The 15,921-nt window shown below is 41.8% G+C and overlaps 1 protein-coding gene across 4 annotated transcripts in view; it reads right to left on the bottom strand.

Moving 5' to 3' along the window:
- Window positions 1-15,921, bottom strand: part of TCF20 (transcription factor 20) — a 379,410-nt gene that overhangs the window by 26,555 nt on the left and 336,934 nt on the right. For 2 of the 4 annotated variants that reach the window (XM_075321944.1, XM_075321945.1), the window contains exon 6: window positions 2,648-3,637. The exons of the other annotated variants lie outside the window; for them this stretch is intronic. The gene's annotated coding sequence lies outside the window, so the exon portion shown is untranslated. Of the gene's footprint in view, window positions 1-2,647; window positions 3,638-15,921 lie in introns of those variants that run through there. 4 annotated transcript variants of the gene reach the window in all.

Raw genomic sequence — 15,921 nt, 5'->3', positions numbered from 1 at the left:
TTTTTCTCCCCATGTAATATAAAAATTGATCACATTTGGACCACAGCCTGATTAATGTCAGATCTGAAAAATCGGTTTGTTTTTCTTGTACCTGAGAAAATCCGAAGTCCGAATATGCCTTTAATCAACATTAACTACACAAAAAAAAACAAAAAACAAAAAAAACAAGACAACAATACAAAGCTGGCAACCCCATAATTTCATTTTTATCATACAATGAATGCCGTAAATAAAACCCTTCACCACCTTCCAAAAAAGTGAATTGTGTTTATTCACTGCATTTTTATATTGCACTGTGAAGAGAGGCATCATTTCAATTAGCAGTTCTCAGCAGGACAGCCAGAATCGGCCCGGCCAACTGTCCTCGGTGACACTGTGTGAGATACTATTATTGGTACCATTTTTGGGTGCTTACATTTTATATCTTCACAGATCAGACTTTTGTTAACGTGGACAACATGGTATAGAAGTATAGCTGAGCAGAATGATATACAGTGGTACCTTGCTTAACGAGAACAATCCGTTCTGGGACTGTGCTTGTTAATCAAGGTACTCGTTCAGCAGAGTAAGATTTCCCATAGGAAATCATTGCAATGCTGACGATCCGTTCCACAACTTCTAAAATGTCCCATCCTGGTCCCCTATTCTATCATTCCACACATGCAAACATACACAAACATGTACAAACAGGTACAAAGACACACAAACACACACAAACGCATGCACACACACATTATATGCTCACCTTACCTTCCGTTCCATCGCCGGTCTGCTGGGACTTGCTGTTCTCTGGTACGGGGCCGGGCTGTGTAACGCGTTACCATAACGACGAGGCAGGAACTTCCCGGCCAGAGCGCTGACGTCAAAGGCAGAGCCGCTTGCCTCTAATTGGCCAGCGCTCTGCCTTTCATTAGCGGTGACAGGAAGTTCCTACCTCGTCGCTATGGATGCAGAGACACAGCGTGGACTGGAGCGCAGCGGCGCACTACAGCACCCAGGAGGCCGGCGATGAAACGAAAGGTAAACATATTATGTTATATTATATGCTCACCTTACCTTCCGTTCCATCGCAAGCCTCCTGGGTCTTGTACTGGGAACTACAAGAACCATCAGACCAGCGGTGGAACAGAAGGTAAGGTGAGCATAATACTGTATGTGTGTGAGTGCGTGCTTGTTTGTGCGTGCATGTGTGTGTTTCTGTGGACTGCAAGTGCGGGTCAGAGTGCGGTGGATGGACGAAACCGGAAGTGTGTGCAGTGAGAATTTCGCTCGTACAGCAAAGCTTTCTCGTAAAGCGGGTTACAAATTTACAGAAAGCTTTGCTTGTTAAGCGAAATTCTCGTTAAGAGGGTTACTCGTTAAGCGAGGTTCCACTGTATATATATAGGGTTGTTTTCTAAAAGATTCAGTATAAATTGTATTCTAAAATAACAACAAAAAGATGAGATAAAAACAAACCCAAAAATGTAATATACTCGCAGCAGAAAAGAGGGCAACTAGTGCAGTCAGCCCAGGCCAACACATCTAATGCACCAACAGAATGCAGACAAACCCCTCAATATGATGGACGCTTCACAGGTGCAAGGTAAATTGCACACTGGTTGCGTTCATAGGGTGCTGTTACAGGTGCAGGTTGCCTCATATATATTTGATATTTTTTTTTGCACTTTTTTTATACAGGATGCAGCCAGGCCTCTTAATACAGGCCGTGCATAATGTAGTCTCTGTCCCTGTGTGCTGCATTTGAGTAGTGTACGGGTAACCCACCTAATCTAATAGTAAGGGCGTGGTAATAGGTTGCTGGCTGAACACCATGCGCATACAAGTGTGAACAGTGCCCTATGCACGCCACCAGTGTGCAATTTACCTTACACCTGTATAGCGTCCATCATACTGAGGGGTTTGTCTGCATTCTGTTGGTGCATTAGATGTGTTGGCCTGGGCTGACTGGAATAGTAAACTGTATTCTAATCATTGAAATACCTATGTTTTGTATGTACCGTATTTTCCGGCGTATACAACCACCCTCAACTATTCCAGTTAAAATATAGAGTTTCGGATATACCGTATATACTTGAGTATAAATCGAAGCCCCTCTCTTACCACAAAAAAACTGGGAAACCTTATTGACTCGAATATAAGCTTAGGGTGGGAAATGCAGCAGCTACTGGAAACTTTCAAAAATAAAAATATATCCCTATAAAATGTAATGTGCCCATCCTTGTGCTCCTTCCTTGGGCCCTCTAGTAATGTGCCCATTGTTTAGTAATATCCCCTACAGTAATGTGCCCATTGTTTAGTAATGTGCGAATTGTATAGTAATGTGCCCATTGTTTATTAATGTCCGCCTACTGGTCCCTGTACTGTTTTCAGGAATGTTCAAGTAGTAAATTAGATTTTCAAAAAATTGGAAATTGGATGACATGTTCCTCCTTTTTCTAATGTCAAATCTTCTTGCTTTTAGTTCTTCACTAAGCAATTGGAAGAGCTGTTTTCAGCTTTATCCTCTGCTTCTGATCTAGGGGCATTCTATATTTTGTAGCTCTGTGCCCTCCAAAAACACAAGACCATCAGGTTACAGTTAATATTAACATATTGGCATTTATGCAACTTATGGGCAACACACAGAAAACCGAGAAAGATAAAGTCAAATGATAAAATGACCTTTAATTTTTTTTCATCAGTTTTTCATTGTTTTCTAGGAAAAAAGAAGAAAAGAAAAAGTCGACTTCCTTTGTGAAACACCTAACTTCAAATATTAAAGGCTCTAAGTGAAACCTCTTGGAAAGGCACCTCCCACCCCCTTCCCTCATTTGATCATGATGGCCAACATACACAAAATATAAAAAAATATATATATATTTATATAGTCTATAGGTTGGTTGCTTGAGTTTAAAAGCAAACACTGATTAACCAACATGTTTTGAATTCGTACAGGTTTATAACTGATTAAGTTGTTTAAAATGTATTTTTATGTTAAAAATAATATGAAGTATATATAGCTGTAAAGCAAAGGGGCGAAAAATACAATACGCTGACATCACTGCATTTGCATATTAAAATCTGGCCAGATTCTTTTATTTTATACAAGATTTACATGAAAGGGCTGCTAACATTACAGCCAGCGCTCTATATTTGATGTACACAATATACACAAACTGTGTACAAACTTTCAATTCACTTATGCATTTGATAGCCGAAAATCCTTGTCAGAAAGCATAGAGATTAGGTGGGTACAGAAAACAACTCTAGCATGTTGAGCATCGGTCAAAAAGTGAACAAAATACTTTAAAAACTTTTCAAGTCTTTTTCCGTACGTTTTTAAAAGGAAATGTAATCTGAACCATAAAAAGAGTTTGCGCCTTTCCTTTTCAGATTAAAAATATATTTATATATATATCTTTATTTAATATTCCCCCCCATTAAATTACACAGCCATTCTCCGTTGTTATATGGTGAACATTGTTATGAGAACTTAACAAATTTCTTGATGACACTATTTTATGCATCACAGAATCCATGGAAATGCTTTAGCTAAGTGTGATGAATCCCAAGAGAAGGCAATGTCCACCCACAGAACTGGAGCAGATTGTTTAAGTGGTCTACGGTGCGATGATCCCCCTTTAAAAAGCTTTACCTAAGAGAAAAGAAAAAAAACCAAACATCAATGACCAAAAATCACTTTGTGTCTAACAGTATTAGAATTCAGATTTCCCTTTGGCCTCCATCTTGTGGATGAGACCTTTTTTTCACCTGTTGTCCTTGTGTAAAAAGGAATTTCTGTTTAAAACAAAATTGTGTGTGCGCGAAATTGTCAAAAAGAAAGGTTTTCCAAAGATTATATTTTTATCACAGACTTCTAAAAAGACAAACGTTTTACTCGCCCACACCTGCCCCTGGGCTTTGATGGCATGGTACAGCAGTGATATCCTGACTATAGTGCACATTATTGCTGCAGCGCATGATTGGGCTATATAATCAGCATGATATAACTGAGATGGTACAACAAGGATTGGCTGCAGCAGTCAAGAGTTGTAGTCATGAAGTCAATACTGCAGCCTGTCAAAATAAACAGCAACAGATAGCTGGCGCGAAGAAAAAAAAAAAAAAGAAAAAGGGCTTTATCCCAGCGCTATCAATCAGACATGAAAAAAACAGTTAAATGAGAAAAAACACAACCAAAAAGGGAGCTGAGGAACTAAGACTCTGAAAGGCACAGAACCACTCACATAACAGATAGAGCTTCTAGTGCACTGGGTCGGCCTGCAGGTGCCTGCATGCTGACGTCGTGATCAGAATCTCAGCTAAAGAAAAAAGGAGAGCCAGCCGACATCACTTCTGAGTATATGCCTCATAACAGGTGCGATGTGATCCACCTTTGCTTCCCTTTCCCCCATAATCCTGGTACACACGCAAGCCCCATCTGAGATCTTCTCCTGTAGCAGACCTTTGGAGACGAACTCTTCTGCTTGGTGAACACAGATTTTCTTGTTCCACCTTTCCTCTTCCTTAGTATGGATGGGCATCTCCACCATCATCTTCCTTACAACCCTCGCTGCTTCCAGTCGACTGGGTCGGGGGTATGTGACTATCCAGACCTGTCCAGCACACTGTATTGTATTTAAGGGTCAGGCTCCCTTTAAGACTAGCCAAAGACTTGTGGAACTACAGGTCCCACAGTAATACTGAGTCACATAGCAACCATTTACAACATTTGTGGTCGATACCTCACTAAAATACACAGTATATTTTATATATATATATATATATATATATATATATATATATATTAGTATTACACATTTAATGCATTTGATGTATGTTGTTGACATTCCCTCAAATAAACATTTTTCTTAGACAATGAGGGAGGGTATATAGGGAGATTAGTTTTACACACCTAACATGCCAGAAGAAGGGTCTTATCCTGCAACGCCGTATAGCTGGTGTTATACCAAATATTTTTTTTTTTAAAAAACTGAAGTGTGGTCAACTGGAAGCAGTGAAGATTGCAAGAATAAGAGGGTTGGGTTGCCATTCATACCAAGGAATAAGAAAGGTGGAAGGTGGTGGTCAGTGTTCGGCCGGGGCCACACTGGGATTACTGCGATCCCCTCGCATGACATTCTGCTCACGCTGGCAGCACAGTAGGAGCGGATTGTCATGCGAGTGTCACTGCAACTGAGGTCCGATCATGTAATCGGAGATCAGCTGCGGGTGACGGGCCAGCACTGAGGAGGGGATGGCCGGCGCTGCGGAGGGGAGGGAGGAATTTATCTCCCTCTCTCCTCCGTAGCCAGCTATTGTCATTTTCGCACTGCACTCGCGGTACACCGGTGTACCACGAGTGCAGTGCGATCTTTCTCTCGCCCCATAGACTTGAATGTTGCGAATGTTTTCTCGGTCCGATTGGGGACGAGAAAATAATTGCTCATGGGTGCTGGCACATAAGCTAATATTGGTCCGAGTGGAATGCTATGTTTTATCGCACTCTACTCAGTCCGATTTTCATGCCGTGTGTCTTAGGCCTTCATCAAGCAGTAGCGTGTGTCTCCACAGATCTGCTACAAGAGAAGATCTCATTTGGGGCTTGCATATGTACCAGGATTAGGAGGGCGGGGGGAGTTGGATCCTCTCCCCCTTGTAAAGTGAAAACACGTCACACTTTTCATAGTATGTATAATCAGAAGGGGTATTGGCTGGCACCCCTTTTTTGTCTTTCTGTAGCTGGGATGCCTTTTTTATGAGAAATCTGACTGCTTGGTCAACGCTATCGAGTGCATCTGCTCTATTTAGCCTTAGAACACAGGCCGCCAGAACTTTTATTGTCTTAGAATTTTGAGCACAAAACAGAAAAGCCAAAAGTGTTTATCAGCACTACAGGTGAGTATTATAAACATCCGGTGACAGGTTCCCTTTAAGACTAAAAGCCTCCAAAATCCGAACTTCATACCTTCATCTCCAAGACTTCCCTTGTGTGGTGTCAGAATTCTGGAAATCACTACCCCAGACCATCTGACTAATACCTAGCCCTCACATTTTTAAGCATGTTTTAAACACATCTCCTTAGACAAGTTTATCACCTCAACTCACTAACCTAATTCTCCTCTATTCCCTCTTCCTAAATATTTAATCAGTTTACTGCCCTGCTATTCATCAATTTCCACATCCACCATGCACGGCTTTGTGACAGATCCTGGCCGATGACCGGATACTCATTATAATGATGGCTGGCTAGACCATACATGACAAGCACTTCTTTCCTATTGTGTCCCCCTTTCTGCTTATAGAGTGTAAGCTTACAAGCAGGCCCTCACTCTTCCTGTAAAGGGCACTTTACACGCTGCGCTATCGATATCGCTAGTGAGCGTATCCTCCCCATCGGTTGTGCGTCACGGGCAAATCGCTGCCCGTGGCGCACAACATCACTTACATCAGTCACACGAACTTACCTTCCCTGCGACGTCGCTGTGGCTGGCAAACCGCCTCCTCTCTAAGGGAGCGGTTCGTTCGGCGTCACAGCGACGTCACACGGCAGCTGTCCAATAGAAGCGGAGGGGCGGAGATGAGCGGGCGGAATATCCCACCCACCTTCTTCCTTTCTTCCTTCCTCATTGCCAGTGGACGCAGGTAAGCTGTAGTTCGTTGTTCCTGCGGTGTCACACATAGCGATGTGTTATGCCGCAGGAACGACGAACAACCAGCGGCAAGCAACACCAACGATATTATGAAAAGGAGCGACGTATCAACGATCAACGATTTTTGACGTTTTTGCGATCGTTGATAGTCGCTCCTAGCTGTCACGCTGCGATGTCGCTAACGACGCCGGATGTGCGTCACAAACACCGTGACCCCGACGATATATCGTTAGCGATTTCGCAGCGTGTAAAGCACCCTTAACTGTTACACTATATGTTACATTGTAATGTCTTTATTGTCTGTACATTGTCCCCGGTGAATTGTAAAGTGCTGCTGAATAGGATATAACTCAAATTATTATCTGAAAAATGAAAAGGCCACAACATTTGACCAAGCTCTTTGGGACCATCGAACAGCCATCGACGACAGTGTCAAGAGTATAAACACATTGATCTAATATTTATAACAAAAAGCCATCAACAATGTGAGTCCAGAAAACACCTCTAAGTTTGAGACAAGTGTATGAACTTTTGATTGATCTAAAATGTAAAACCAAAAGAAATGCATATAACACATTTCTTTAAATAAACATACATATAGTGTGTTATCCTAATTAACAAGATATTACATATATCAACTATTTAGGGTTGCATGAATTGCTTACTAAGACAAGCCCAGCAATACCTTTACATGATTGATCAGAAGCCTCTGTCACTCCAGTTCTATTCCGCACCCAGGGCCGCCTCCTCCTATTTGACTATCAGCCTCTGTGCAGTGACTTCAGCTTTTTATACCACCCAGTGCCGCCGCCTCCTCTTTGACTGGAGTGACAGAGGCTTCAGAACTACAATACCTCTGAAGCCAATTTTCATATTAATTCAAAGATTGATTTCTCAGTAATGGAGGAACAGACTGGCCATGTAAAGATATTGCTTAACTTGTCTTTGAAAGATACATCTATATATATATATAATTGCCTTATTCTGTCTGTCTGTCTTGCTCCAAAATTATGTCGTTACAGTGACAACCGTCGCAATGGCTGCTCACTCCGCCCCCCGCATGGATTGGCCGCTCGCCCTGGCTCCACCCCCAGCACGGATAGGGCGTTCGCCCCGGCCCCCTGCACGCATTGGCCGCTCAGCCAGGCCCCACCACCCTCACGCATTGGACGCTTGCCCTGGCCCCGCCCCCATTTCCCGAATCCACACAGAGCCCCAACTCCCAGGTGACTGCTGCACCCCCAGAAGCCCACACCAGCAAGACAAAGTGGAGAAAAGCCGGATGTGTGAATCCACTAGCTTACCCCGGCTCCCGCCACACGTATGCCGGAGCCAGCGTAGGCTGGTAACCATGGTACACATTGGGTAACTATAGAAACCGCTTTCCTTAGTTACCCGATGTGTAACATGGTTACTAGCTTACCCCGGCTCCCGGCACACGTCAGCACTGTCGCTTTGAATAGTTACTTACCTTTTCTCCACTTTGTCGGATCTGGCGCGCTCACGTGCACTGTGTACACTACAGTGGCCGCGCGACAAGCTCCGATCACGTGTTGTCATGTGACCGGAGCATGTGACCAGGAAGTTGCGGCGCGGCCACTGTACTGTACACAGTGTATGGCTGCTTTCAGACGTCCGTGTTTAATCAGGTACCAGTCACACGCATGGTTATGGTCATACGTGTGACATCTGTGTTTGCATGCGTGTGACAGGTACCGGAGAAAACACGTGTCTGTGAATTTTCAAAAATATTTTTCATATTTACCTGCTTTCTCCGGCTCTGCTGCCTCCCGCTCCTGACCGCCTATCAACACACACACACACACTGAGCACATATACACACATAGCAGACACACATGGATACACCGAGTGCATACACACATAGCGCACATGCATGTAAACACACACAGCGCACATGCATGTAAACACACAGCGCACATGCATGTAAACACACACACACACACACTGAGCACACAAACACACACACACATAGTAGACAGACACACACACATACATAGCAGACACACATGAATATACCGAGCGCATACACACATAGCGCACATGCATGTACACACACTGAGCACATATACACACTGAGCACACACACAATGATCACACACACACACACTGAGCACACACACATAGCAGACAGACACACAGACAGCAGACACACGGCTACACCGGCGCATGCATACACACACACACACTGAGCACATATACACACATAGACACACATGGATACACCGAGTGCATACACACATAGCGCACATGCATGTACACACACACACACTCTGCTGTATACTCACCCAGCGATGCAGTCCCAGATACTGAGCAAAAAATGAACCATCATTATTCAAGACTTACTGATTATATTATTATTCAATCTGCTAACTTACATACACATTCTAGACTACCCGATACGTTAGAATCGGGCCACCTTCTAGTGTTCATATAGTTGGGGAGGGTGAATTCTTGCTGACAGATCCAGTATACATAGATTTTATTATAGATTGTCAGTTTTGAGCTGTCATTTTGTGTGTTCACATCATCATAGCCACCGCCATAGGGCTGCATAATAGTAACGTTAGTTGCGATCCGGAATGCAATATAACTGTTGTCCCCATATACAAGACCTCTTTCCTCATACATACTGTGAAATGTCACTTATAAAACCCTTTGGGTACGTTCCCACAATCATTGCTACCTGTTTTCTGGACACTGTGTATTTTCGCCGTGTCCAAAATGCAGTGTTTTACAGTACAAGTATAGTGCATGAGATTTATAGAAATCTCATGTCCACTGTGCTTCTTTACGCTGAATAAGCTCACCAGGGGTGCGTTTTTTTCCAATTGCAGCATGTCAATTTCTCTTGCAGTAACGTTCAGTTTTCCGTGTGGAATTTCCCCCTAGACTTGTATTAGATGCGAAAAATCTGCAGGTAAGAGACACGTGTTTGTGGCGCTTGTAAGCAGCGCAAACGCACCAAAAATGCATGTAATCTGCACCTAATGTCAATACCAGGAAGTTTGAAAAAAGACAGAAAACGCAGCGTCAGAAACTGACACTGGAAATGCAATGAAAAAAACCCCGCAAGTAAACTAAGGTGCGGAGATGATCCTGATTGTGGGAAGGTAGCCTTTAAGGGTGTAGCAGTTTGGTTTACTTGATCAGTATAATTGTCAAAGGTATATTTACCAGGCTCAAGAGGAGATCTCAATCATTAGATATAAACTATAGATCAGTAGGGGTGGAAAGTGGATTGGTAGGTGGGGGAGGGAGTAAAGATAGGAGGAATGGGGGAGGGGCAAATGGGACAGAAGGAGATGAGAAAGTAGGGTATTAATTTGCAGAAACCGCTAAAACCGAGTTGTTCATTCGATACTGCGGAGCAACAGTTCAAAGGCGGAAAACCCATTTATCTTCTCTCTGCAAAAGGTACTTCTCAAAATTAATTGGTTTTATCAATTCATGGACCTAAAATTTGATGGCTCCAATGTTGCCTTCATGATCCAAATTCACATGGCATGCAGCATTAGTATCCTGTTTATCCTTAATGTCACCGAGGAGTTTCCCTATCTGCCTCCTAAATTCCCGTGAGGCTTTATCAATGTACTCCTTGTCACAATTACAAGTGGCTTTATAGAACACACCATTTGATTTGCAATGGATAAATGTCCCTGATGGTAAACTGTTCATAGGTAGTATGACTAAGAAAAGCTTACCAGTTTCTAAGTGCTGACATGCACACACCCTGAATATGTAATACAACCCTCAAGTTTCTTGGGTAGCCATGGTCAAAATTTAGACGGAGGAGTAAAGTCGCTATGTACAATGCAATCATCGATAGAATGATTCTTCCAAACAGTGATCAATGGTGCATTTCCCACTTGCGCACCGATGTCTTTATCCATCCAGAGAAAATATTTTTGAATAATTTTCATAACCTTGGAAGCCCCAATGTCATAGGTGGTGATTAGTGTCTGTCTGTTGGAATTATTTGGTATGCAAAGTTTCTTTCTTTTCTGTCCCAGGGAATGATGGGCCTCCCTCAGAATATAATACGAATAATATTATCAAGGAACAGATTTCATAGGTCCTTGGCATGTCGGATGTATCTGTATCTCTTTTACCTGAATAATTCCATCCAAAACATAGAAATTATCCCTTTGGAATCCCTCTTTTCAAAGTCCAGGGGTGATAGGATAGCTGAAGAAAAGGAGAAAATTCCAGCAACTCCAGGAGAGAGTAGATTTTCTTTAAAAGCAGATTCTTTATTGATAATAAAAATATTCCATCAAGGCAAGACAAAAATGGAAAGGCAAGATAGAGGAGCTGTTTCCTACGCGTTTCAACGTAAATAGGTCTTAATCATGGAATGCGCAGAAAAAAATCTCTAAGACAGTATTTAAAGTCTGTGCACAACAAGAACAGGTTGAATTAATTAGATGTAGATGCCTTCGACACAGTAGACCATTCCCTCCTACTACAGATTCTCTCATCTCTGGGCATCACAGACTTGGCCCTATCTTGGATCTCCTCATACCTAACCGACCGAACTTTCAGCGTCTCCCATTCTCACACCACTTCCTCATCTCGCCCCCTATCTGTTGGTGTCCCTCAAGGCTCAGTTCTTGGACCCCTGCTGTTCTCCAACTATACCTTCGGCTTGGGACAGCTCATAGAGTCCCACGGCTTCCAGTATCATCTCTATGCCGATGACACACAGATCTACCTCTCTGGACCTGACATTACCTCTCTACTAACCAAAATACCACAATGTTTGTCTGCTATTTCATCCTTCTTCTCTGCACGATTCCTAAAACTTAACATGGACAAAACAGAGTTTATTGTCTTTCCTCCTCCTCACTCATCTCCTCCAACAAGCCTTTCCATCAAACTTGATGGTTGCTCACTCACCCCAGTCTCACAAGCTCGTTGCCTTGGAGTGACCCTCGACTCTGCTCTATCCTTCAAGCCACACATCCAAGCCCTCTTCACCTCATCCAGACTACAACTCAAAAATATCTCCCGGATCCGTGCTTTTCTTAACCAAGAATCTGCAAAAACATTAGTGCATGCCCTCATCATCTCCCGCCTCGACTACTGCAACCTCCTGCTCTCTGGCCTCCCTTCCAACACTCTTGCACCCCTCCAATCTATCCTAAACTCTGCGGCCCGCTTAATCCACCTCTCCCCTCGCTACTCCCCAGCCTCGCCACTCTGCCAATCCCTTCACTGGCTTCCCATCGCCCAACGACTCCAGTTCAAAACATTAACCATGACATACAAAGCCATGCACAACCTGTCTCCTCCCTACATCTGTGACCTAGTCTCCCAGTACCTACCTGCACGCAACCTTAGATCCTCACAAGATCTCCTTCTCTGCTCCTCTCTTATCTCCTCTTCCCACAATCGTGTACAAGATTTCTCCCGTGCATCCCCCATACTCTGGAACGCTCTACCTCAGCACATCAGACTCTCCACTACCGTGGAAAGCTTCAAGAGGAACCTCAAGACCCACCTCTTCCAACAAGCCTACAACCTACAATAGCCCTCAGCCCAGTAGACCACTGCGCAACCAGCTCTGTCCTCACCTATTGTACCATCACCCATTCCCTGTAGACTGTGAGCCCTCGCGGGCAGGGTCCTCTCTCCTCCTATACCAGTCTGTCTTGTACTGTTAATGATTGTTGTACGTATACCCTCTTTCACTTGTAAAGCGCCATGGAATAAATGGCGCTATAATAATAAATAATAATAATAATGTAACACCACCCACCCCACTTAGTGTGGAGAGCACAGAAAAAGAGAAAGAATAGAAGCTGAGACACTGCACCGAAACTTCAGCACAACAACAAAAAAAAAAAAAATTTAGAAAAAGAGAAAAACACCAATACATATACATGGAATGATTAAAAACAGAAGTAACCAGAGAGATCACATGACAAGACATATATATATGCCCGGTATAGATTGTAAAAAGGGGGCTCTTGGAGACAAGAAAAAAAAAATTTTTTTTTTTCTGACAAAATCAAAAAAGGAAGAACATATTATTATATAGTGAACATTTAAATTCAAATGCTGAGGGAGCAACCTCGAACCATCAAATTTCTGATAATCGCAAGAATATAATATAATATAATTACTAGTGCTGAAAACGTATGTCTTATAACGAACAAATAATATAGGAATTTCAAGTATACTGCATAACAAGATCTCTCCTCATATTTAAACCATGCGGCATTCTCGTGCCCAATTTAACAATCCAGAAAGATTCTCTATTGAGAATCTTTCTTTTAAGATCCCCCCCTCTAATTGGTCTGGAGACTTTTTCAATGCCTGTGAAAACAAGATTGTCAAGACATCTGTTATGAACAGAGGTAAAGTCTCTAGAAACAGCAGACACATTTACCGCAGATGTATTTAATGTGTCTGACATGTGTCTTCGTATTCTTTGTTTAAGGGGACAACTAGTGCAGCCAACATATTGAACGTGGCAGGAAATACACTCCATTTTTTTGCATGTTTGCACGAGATACAAAATTTGTGCCCACAGCCAAAAAAACCTGTGCAAGATAGCCAATTATTAGAGATGGTATTGTCTTTTTTACTCACAACCAAACTAGGGGATAAAATGTTGGCAAGATTGGGGGCTCTTCTGGCCACAAAATTGATTTTATTCTTAGTGAAAATCTGGTTTAATAAGTCATCACTAAGTAAAATAGGCAGATGTTTATGTACTATTTTTACTATATCATGGAATTGAGGAGAAAAATTCGTTATAAACGTCACACCATTATTCTTTTTATGCTTGTTCTTATTTTTATCTCTAAATAAATGTGATCTATCTATTTCATTAACTATAGTTTTTGCCCGATCTAAACACCATTTCGGATAGCCTCTATGTTTGAGCTTAGTCACAACACAGTCCATTTCCGCTTGTAGAACCTCCGGACAAGAACAATTGCGCTTTAGCCTGATGAGTTCACCAAGCGGAATATTTTTGATAACATGCGGAGAGTGACATGAACTAGCCATTAAAATGGAGTTGGAGTCCGTATCCTTATGATAAGGAAGGATCTCCACTACACTGCCATTGCCTGTCAAAGTGACGTCCAAATAATTAATGCTGGTGGAATTTGTTTGAAATGTGAATTTGAGATTGAAAGAATTTTGGTTGAGATGATTTATGAAAGATTGTGCAGTGACCACATCCCCCCTCCATATAATTAATATATCGTCTATGTAACGTGTGTAAAAAATTATGTGATCTGAAAATTCATTATCATCATTGAAAATATAAAATTCCTCAAAAATGGCTACAACAATGTTAGCAAGAGAGGGAGAGAATTTCCCTCCCATGCTAACGCCACATTTCTGCAGAAAAAAATTGTCATCAAAAGAAAAATAATTGTGCGTTAATAAAAAATTAATTGCAGTGTTGATGACATTTTGTATGTGAATGGGATATGAACTGTGTTTTCTGAGAAATAACTGCAAACAATCTGTAGCTACATGGTGTGGAATAGAAGGATAAAGGCTGACAAGGTCACACGTCAGCCACATGTAGTTGCTTTGCCAGGATATAGAGTTCAAATTATTGATAAGGAATTTAGTGTCTCTAAGAAAACCTGGCAATTCTCTGACTAAAGGCTGCAAAAAATGATCCAACCAAGCACCAAGTTTTTCCCCAAGGGAACAAATGCCGGATATGATGGGCCTGAATGGAGGGGGAAAAACACCTTTATGTAGTTTGGGGAGGGCATGATACACAGGAATCACAGGATGGTCCACTTTAAGATAATCATACATTTTTTGTGTAAAAATACCCCCCTCCAAACCAGCCTGAAGCATTTTATCAATTTTTACCTTAAAAAAATTGGTTGGATCCCCCTGTAAATGTAAATACGTATGATCATCAGACAAAATGGCATGGTTCATTTTGAAATACAAAAGTGCATCCAAAACAACAACCCCTCCCCCCTTGTCGGCTTCCCTGATGATTAGACCAGTGTTAGATTGTGAGTCTTGTAAAGCCAAAACCTCTTGGGGGTTGAGATTGTTGTTGTGGACCATCCTGTGATTCCTGTGTATCATGCCCTCCCCAAACTACATAACGGTGTTTTTCCCCCTCCATTCAGGCCCATCATATCCGGCATTGGTTCCCTTGGGGAAAAACTTGGTGCTTGGTTGGATCATTTTTTGCAGCCTTTAGTCAGAGAATTGCCAGGTTTTCTTAGAGACACTAAATCCCTTATCAATAATTTGAACTCTATATCCTGGCAAAGCAACTACATGTGGCTGACGTGTGACATTGTCAGCCTTTATCCTTCTATTCCACACCATGTAGCTACAGATTGTTTGCAGTTATTTCTCAGAAAACACAGTTCATATCCCATTCACATACAAAATGTCATCATCACTGCAATTAATTTTTTATTAACGCACAATTATTTTTCTTTTGATGACAATTTTTTTCTGCAGAAATGTGGCGTTAGCATGGGAGGGAAATTCTCTCCCTCCCTTGCTAACATTGTTGTAGCCATTTTTGAGGAATTTTATATTTTCAATGATGATAATGAATTTTCAGATCACATAATTTTTTACACACGTTACATAGACGATATATTAATTATATGGAGGGGGGATGTGGTCACTGCACATTCTTTCATAAATCATCTCAACCAAAATTCTTTCAATCTCAAATTCACATTTCAAACAAATTCCACCAGCATTAATTATTTGGACGTCACTTTGACAGGCAATGGCAGTGTAGTGGAGATCCTTCCTTATCATAAGGATACGGACTCCAACTCCATTTTAATGGCTAGTTCATGTCACTCTCCGCATGTTATCAAAAATATTCCGCTTGGTGAACTCATCAGGCTAAAGCGCAATTGTTCTTGTCCGGAGGTTCTACAAGCGGAAACGGACTGTGTTGTGACTAAGCTCAAACATAGAGGCTATCCGAAATGGTGTTTAGATCGGGCAAAAACTATAGTTAATGAAATAGATAGATCAGATTTATTTAGAGATAAAAATAAGAACAAGCATAAAAAGAATAATGGTGTGACGTTTATAACGAATTTTTCTCCTCAATTCCATGATATAGTAAAAATAGTACAAAAACATCTGCCTATTTTACTTAGTGATGACTTATTAAACCAGATTTTCACTAAGAATAAAATCAATTTTGTGGCCAGAAGATAAAATCAATTTTGTGGCCAGAAGAGCCCCCAATCTTGCCAACATTTTATCCCCTAGTTTGGTTGTGAGTAAAAAAGAC

Source organism: Anomaloglossus baeobatrachus, chromosome 8 (genome assembly GCF_048569485.1).
Source record: "Anomaloglossus baeobatrachus isolate aAnoBae1 chromosome 8, aAnoBae1.hap1, whole genome shotgun sequence".
Classification (NCBI taxonomy): Eukaryota; Metazoa; Chordata; class Amphibia; order Anura; family Aromobatidae; genus Anomaloglossus; species Anomaloglossus baeobatrachus.
Note: the sequence above shows the minus strand (reverse complement) of the source record. Positions and strands in the feature narration are given on the sequence as shown.